Source organism: Pteropus medius, unplaced genomic scaffold (genome assembly GCF_902729225.1).
Source record: "Pteropus medius unplaced genomic scaffold, Ma_sr-lr_union100, whole genome shotgun sequence".
In the NCBI taxonomy this organism is placed as follows: Eukaryota; Metazoa; Chordata; class Mammalia; order Chiroptera; family Pteropodidae; genus Pteropus; species Pteropus medius.
The window spans coordinates 6410269-6418330 of record NW_024349796.1 but is presented as its reverse complement, the minus strand read 5'-3'; the positions used below and the strand labels follow the sequence as shown (position 1 = coordinate 6418330).

General features: G+C 44.3%; 1 long non-coding RNA gene across 1 annotated transcript; it reads left to right on the top strand.

The window, feature by feature from the left end:
* Positions 1 to 6377: 6377 nt before the first annotated feature.
* On the top strand, positions 6378 to 7803 carry LOC120619130 (uncharacterized). Its single transcript, XR_005657371.1, has 2 exons — positions 6378 to 6562; positions 7351 to 7803. It is a non-coding gene; the product is annotated as an uncharacterized LOC120619130 (long non-coding RNA).
* The last annotated feature ends 259 nt before the right edge of the window (positions 7804 to 8062 follow it).

Genomic DNA, 8062 nt, shown 5'->3' with positions numbered 1-8062 from the left:
AAAATTCACCAGTATTCACTCACACTGAGAAGTTCATTCTCCTGCCCGCCCTAGACAAAGGCGGCCTTATGCGTCCACATGCTTGCAGTCATTTGAGTAACCCCACCCAGAGGCCAGAGCCCTCGCCTTGGTTACAATCTCTCCCACAAGGCTTTACTCATTAACGCTCGCTCCTGGGCTTCCTTCCCAGGCAGGTGCCTCTGCACTCCAGACCTTGGCCTCCCACCTGTGACACACCTGTTACCCCTCCCGCAACAACCCTGCCCCACTGGAGGGGCAGGAGGGTACAGCCCAAGTGCTGGGCTCTTCGGAGCCTTGGGGCTTCTTGGGAGCAGCATGGGTGGTCCTTAAGGGAGGAAGTCATGGACACGTTGAGATCACACACTTGTCACTCAGCCCTGACATTGACAGGGAATCCTGTCCTTTTCCCCTTCCTCTCTGTTTGGGCCACAGATCATTAAGTGCATTCTACGCATCATCTTTTAAGAAGAGCTAAACATCACTTTGGACTGGTCCCTCAGCGATCACCAGAAGCAGAGAGATATAACCCCATTTGGGACTGGGCGACCTTCTTAGAGTAATCAGTTTTCAAGCGCTGGGGCGAAATGACCAGCTTTACTTCACAAAATGTAATGGCACAGTCTGGCTGGAGGAGAGAGAGGGAGACAGGGAGGGGAGGAGAGAGAGAGAGAGAGATGGCGGGGGAGAACATCAAGGTGTACTTCAATATAGGTTGGGAAAGTTGTGTTCAAACTGACAGGCAGTTGATTCCTCCAGTCAGCCTGTGGACAGCTCTCCTGGGGCGGGCGCTTCCGGACAGCTCACTCCCTTCAATCAGAGCAGCTTTGCTTCATTGGTTTTAAATTAAGTACACTTTTCTTTGTAAACTCAGAAACAAAAATACAAACATGTTTATACTTTAAAATAGTTAAGATGGTAAATTTTATATTATGTATATATTACCGCACACACACACAAAAAAGTAATGTCTGCTAATAGAAAGGTTAGAGACCCCTAGTGACATTTGTTTTTTGTTTCAAAAGGTCTAACTCGTGACCGATTCAAATTCTGACCAGAGCGTTAGAAATCAAAGACAAGTGCTTACTAGTTCTCTGGAATATCCTGGTCTGTTCCACTGATTATAGGACTGGCTTAGCCAGTAAATTATATCTTTATTTCTCACTCACAAATCAATGGGAATTATAAGCAGAGAAGTAGGTTTTGGACATTTGGAGAAAGTATAATGCACGGGTCACCTGAACTCTAGTGAACACTCTTTAACAATTCAGGAAACTGCTAGTTACTTTTTTCACTCCTTGTAAAATGTCTAAGTTTTCAAAATTCTCAGGCGTCTTCAAACTCTTTTATAAAAGTATCATACATTGTACTACATGCCCATCTATAGATTCATTTGTCTTCGAAGGCAAATAACATTGATGGAACCCCCAAAATTCCATTATTTAAAACGCCTGAACACATTGAGCTGCAGAACAAGCAATGGAAGCAAATACTTGACTTAATTATAACATTTGGTCCAACACGCCTAACCTTGTTTGAAGGAGAGGTTGCCTTGTTCAGTGGACTTCTTTAACAATGAACCATTCATTCACTTGTGATTGCGCCAGAAGGAGAGTCGCTTTTTAAAGCAAGAAATTAGCCTTGGGCGGGGTGAGGTTGGGGGAGGGTGAGGAAGGCTTGGAACAGGTACTGGGGTTGGAAATTGGATCTAGATTAATTCAACATGGGCCACCCAGGTCCTAAAAGCCAGTTCCGAATTGAAGTCTATTATCTAAGTTATAAACTGGTGGCCCTTACTTCTGTTTTTAATGCAGATAAACCATCATTTCACTGAACATAGCTTATACTAATGGAGACTTTATATGACCAGTGCAGCAGGAGGGGGCCCAGTGACCTGCCTTCTGTCTTGAAGCCATGGTGGAGACGGAGCACAGAATTGTCTACACAGCATTGTTCATCTGGATTGAATTCTCCTTAAAATAACTCTGTTTGGGAAGCTCTTGTAGCAAGGAGAAATCCATAATATTATAGAACCTTATTAACCAAAATTAGCTGTGCATTTTAAGGTAGGAAGAGATGAGTTTTGGGATGACTAGAGACAGTTCTGGCAGAAAGCCAGTTTGAATGAAGAGCTGGCCTTGAGAGAAAGAATTCGGATGGAGAACAGCAAGATGTGCCTGCCCGTGAAAGCGGGAAGGGGCAGACACCAACTGCTAACTCAGGCACTTCACCCATATCTTATGAATCGAGGATTGAAACCATCTCTCCTCATCCCTGCACAGCTAGGAGAATAGGAACAAACCACCCCTACTGTCTACATTGGCACAACTTCATCATTCCGTTGTGTTAGCAGAATTGCTTTACTCTTCCAGGCGACACTTTGACCAGCAAATAACCTGATTGTTCCTTACAGGAAATTCCAACACTTTCAATAGAAAGTATCAACAGTTTATGCCCAAAGACTCTTTGAAATTCTGTCTCAAAATCTTTGCCTCGTTGTTCCCACCATTCCAGTGACTCTCTTTCCAAACGAGGTCACATTCTGAGGTACTGGGGGTTAGCATATGAATTTTGAGGAGAAACAATTCAACTCATAACACAAAGATGTGAAAGTTTGTTCCATCTTTGCAAGCTCAACCATTAACAATTGATGCTTTTATTCCAGTAAGTCCTTGGGACTAGGGATGGTTTTCAAGACGGTCAAGTTTGCCGTGGTGTAATGACACTTTCTACCTTAGGGCAGATACATTTCCTGGGCTGCTATGCAGATAATTTAACTTTATTCTCGGTAATAAGTAATCATGAATAGTTCACGAATTATCGAGCCAAATGCATGCCTGGGAGCCATTATTCATACTCGGTTTAAAGGATACATCCATTTCGATTGCATCCAGAGAGTGAGAGCAGTAAATGAATGTGTGCTCTGGTCTGGCTCATGTACTCCCACTGATAAAAATGGGTCTGCGCAAAAATACAGTTTAAAGAAAACAATCTCTTTTAGTCAAGAAAAGTTGACAGGGAACATGGCCTGTTACTAACTTGAGTGAATTTATTCTGGAAACCTGTCCTGCTTTAACATTCAAAGGCTAATTCTAGGAGAAAATGCTATATTCTTCAATGCGAGTCTTGCCTGATTCATTTACCGACTGTGAAAATAACTACTGATCTGAATGGTCAACGCTTTAAAGCCATCAGTGAGGACAGCCTAAAAGGGTTGTTCTTTTCTTCTTTTGTTTAGTCCATTTTTGTTGGATTTGATGGAAATCTCTATTTTGAGGAGGAAGAGATATTTGCTTCCCGGAAACAGATGTTTTTTGACTCGGCAGATTAGATATTTTTATGGCTATATTGATTTTTTAAATTTTACATTTATGTAGATTTACAGTTATATAGATTTTATGATAATATAAAATAACATATAAAATAATATATAAAAATATATAAGATAAAGATATATTTATGACTCAGGGCACTAAAAAAAAGTTATATTCATGTTGATTTTATGGCTATGTTGGTGTCATGTAATATTGCACACATTCAAATATTTCAAACATGTAAACATGTACGATACCTATCTGTAAATCACGAACTATAACGATAAAACGAGTACACGTGAAACCCACCAACCAACGTAAAAACCTGAACATTACCAGTAACTTTCCTTCCCTCCAGGGTTGTAATCACTACCCTAAATTTGGGATTTCTTTGCTTTCAGAAACAAATGCTGCCATGTACGTAATCTTTCGTTTTGTTCCATTTTGCTGTTTGAGGGCTTTATAAAAACAGCATAGTATATGAAGTCTTCTCCGCCCAGCTCTTTTCTCGCAAGGCTGAGTTTCTGAGGTTTGCCCATCACGTCGCATGTGGCTGTTGTTCGTTCCTTTTCCTTCCTACGTCGTAGTCCACTGTGCTAATGCTCTACAATTTAATTATCCATCTTCCTGGCCATGAACATTTGTGTTGTCCGCAGTCTTTTGCTCTTGTGAATAATGAACATTCTACATGTCTCTCGGTACATACGTCAAAAAAGGTACTATAGGACATAGGTTTTATTATACATAAAAATACGTATAATATGTTATACACATGGAATAAACGTATTTATTTTACACGTACGATAAAAAGTTCACATCACAATCCATATACACATGGGAGCACACACATATACGAAATGATTCAAGAAACAAAACTTATTCTCACTTATAATGTCCTTTTTCCCTGCTCTATTGTATTCTGTTTGTTAAAAATGTTGGTTGTGTACCACTCAATTGATTTCTTGACTCACTGATAGATACCTGTTTGAAAACACCTGATCTAGAATACACATCCAAGAGTAAAACTGAGAAGTCGTAGTTATAGGCATAGTCAACGCTACAACAAGATGCCGCACTGTTTCCCAAAGGGATTATACCAACTTACATCCCACTGGTGTAAATGTGAAAGAATTCTTGCAGTTTCCCATCCTCTCCGACTTGATATTGCCAGAATTCTTAAGTTTTGCTAATCCGGTAGGTGTAAAATGGTATCTCACCGCAGCCTGCGTTTTCAATTCCATGAGGAATAATCCCTGGCATAGCTTTTGGTTATTCAGCTTGTCTGTGAAATGTCTATTCATATCTTTTGCCCATTTTTTTTTTTTTTTAAAACAAGGCAGCCATTGAACAATTTACATCACACTCTACGGGTGTTTTGTTCATTTAATCCGGGGCTCCAATGGGAAGACGACTGCGTTTGGAGTGGGTTGAGAATCAAAGAACTTGATCTGGTTTGAGGAGGCTATAAGAGAAAAATTGGTATTTCGTTTTTTGTTTTTACTATCGAAGCCTCAGTTTACCGGTGTCAGGAACACTCTTCTTTCGGCTCGGTCCAGGGCCCTTTCTCCCCCTTTCTGGAATGTGTAATAGCTGTTGAAGGCAGCCTGGGGGATGTCAGTCATTTCTCACTGACACTGCTTGAGAGACCGCAGCCCGCCTCCCCGCCCCCACATTTCTCTTCCACGCCCCTTGAACGCCTTGGCCCTCTGTCATCGGGATGATGGGCTCCTGCACTCTCTAGAGGCTTCTTTTGATGTTATGCATGAGTTGGAATTCGAGGTCTTTTCCTTCACACACCCCTCTCTTCCTTGGTACCTCATCACGAAAGCGGAGAGTCGCTGGTCACTGGTGCTGGCAGTGATGTGCTCTGACCAGGGAGCCCCGGGTCTGTGTGCTGCCGTCCTGCGCTGCCTGCGGGTGAAGGCGGGCCTTGTCCTAGGAGGGTTTTCGTAGCCCAGCAGTCCGTGAAACCACTTTATAAAGTGGATGATGTATTTTCCCGTGGTCACCATGCTATAATTGGAGTCTGCGCCGTTAACTAAATCAGTCATAAATATAGCCACCCAATATCATAAAAACAAAAATCAAATAATACACAAGACTCGGTAATAATAAAGTTATGACCCATGAGATGAGTCAAGTTCATATCTGCCACCTACATGATCTGGAGCATGACTTCATTGTTACAAGGTTCACAGTGGTTCTAGTGTGGCTTCGATGACATTGTCCTTGGAAGTAGCTGTGGGCGCTGCTTCCCGTAGCTCAGGGCTTCTCAAATTGGGTTTCTTGGAGTCCCGCTGTTCTGGAGAAAAACTTTCGAGTTGACATCAAACCGAGCCCACGAGAGCAAGCGGGGTGAATGGACAGCCAGAGTTCCGGGCCCGCTCCCCTGTTTCAGCCGGAGCAGCCTTTCTGTTTTATTTTTTTAAAATAGAAACCCATGTAGGGAATCATTGTTATAAATGCAACTTCTTTTTTTAAAATTTGAAAACCATTGCAGCGGTTCACCTGGAAGCAAAGGTCCTGAGAACGGTGGGCCGTCATAGCGGCTCAGAAAACTGAGCCCAAGTGACTGGTCTAAGGTCACAGTGATTAGTGGCAAAGCTAGGACTAGAATCCCGATACTCCTGAAGTTCAGAGAGGAAGGCCAGGCTGCTGTTTGCTGATAGTTCGTTTTCTTTCAAATAGACATATAATTCTTAACAATTATTTTTTTTTCCTCCTTCCCATGACATTTCTGATGGCCGTTGAAGGACCCACGATTCCCTCTGTCTCACCTGGTATAGTCTTCTGGCTCTTTATTGTAGTAGACTGTGGTTGTCTCCCCAAATCTGTGTCCCCCTTCTCCATAGTAATGGAGTTTCAGCCCTCACCCCCCGCAGGCAGCTAGAGGCTTCATTTCCCAGCCCCCCTAGGGTTCAAAATGGCTATAGGACAATGTTCTCACCAATGGACTGTGAGCGCCAGTGATGTGTGTAATTCCCACACCACTTGCTTAAAAAGAAACAGCTTATCCAGGGCTTCTCTTACACGCTTTCACTCTCTCACAGGCTGAGCGCTCACGCGGTGGGGACCCTGTACCCCTCATGCAGACAAGGACAACTCTGGGGGATGGTAGAGAAGCAGACAGAAAAGGCCTGAGTCTCCGAGGGACTGCACGAAGCTCGGTTGTTCCACAGGTGGGGACGGCCCACCTCAAGGTTTCTCTAAGGGTCTAGAGCTGAATGCCAGTAAGTGGCCTGCAACCTCGTTCTGTAATTGAATCAGTAAATCCGGGAATCTGAGTTGAGAGAAGTCTCGGGGCTTTGAAACCCGTTCTGGAATTTGGGTAGAGGACATGCTTCTGGATTTCTGAAGTCTTGAGGTCACAGTGAGTTGCAACATGGGGTGGGAACTCATTTTACAGAGACAGAGGAGGCGTACTGCTGTGGAGAGAGCCGCCCTCCCCGCCAGGATGCACGGCAGGCGACATGGGACAGGACGGGGCGGAAGGAGGGGCCCGAGCCAGGCTCAGTTTGCTGGAAGCAACCTGCTTGGGGTCTCCAGCAAGTCTGTCTCTTCTGACTCTTCTGACTAGAATCTCTTCTTTGGGGACCCTTGACGTGGTCCAACCTCCTTTGCTTAGAGAGGACACTGAACCCAAGTAACTTGTCTGGGTCTCATGGTGATTTCATGGCGAAGCTGGAACTGGAGTCCTGGTACCCTTGAGGCGTAAGCTAAGTCGATGCAACCCAACAAAACGTTCGCCCCCGTTGTACCACATAGTCTAAGTCAACCACCTTGGTGCAGAAATGAATAGTTACGTCTCTTGATCTTGGCTTCGTGTTTATCCTTGTGCCCTTGCACAGATGCCCGGTTTTCTTGAGCCTCTTTCCCAGAGCCCAGGCCTCACCTGGGGGCCCACCTTCTCCATCGCCCGACATGCTCTACGATCTCCCTCCCTTCACTCAGCAGCCCCAGCTTTCTGTCTGACCTTACTCCTTGGCTTCTCTTCTCTCTTTGTCCAGTCTTGGCACAGTGTGGAAGCAGAGAGTGGGCAGAAACCCGTCGGCTGTCGGCTCACAAGACGCCAAGACAAACAGGAACGATCTCTTGGAAGTACGATCTTACGACATCCAGGAATAAATGAGGGGACAAGTCAAAGGCTCGAGAGCTGAAAAAGACCAACACTCTGCTGTAGACACTTGGAGCCAGATCGTCAGAATGAATGACCTCAGGGAAGAGACGAAAGTCTCAGAAGAGAGCACGTGCCGCACTGTTCATACTTTTTCCCTGTCGACACCTCTCTGGTTGAAAAGAAGTAAGAAAACTGTACTTGAGTTTCACCCTGGTGCTTTGGAAGATCAAGCAGGAATCTCACATTCTTTCATTGCCTTCTGCATTTCTCTCCCTTCTCCCTTTCCCTCTTTTTAAATTCAGATTATTGAACAGACAAGGGTTATAGCTAAAAATAAATCCTCATTCTTCCTGAGCTACCTATGATGTCATTTACTATATTCTTATGTCTCCAGAGTCATTACTCCAGACACGTAGGCATGTAGAGACACACTCGCAAAATAAAACCACAGTTCACACACGGCAGCTTCTCAGAGCTTGTGGTATTGCTGTGGCCTGTGGACTAGACTTTTCCAATGGCTGTTCATCCAGATTGCTGCTGCCCTTCCATACTGCCTTCCATCCAGGCATCTTAGCTGGATTCTGGCCAAGCATTGACGCTCACACCTCCCCAA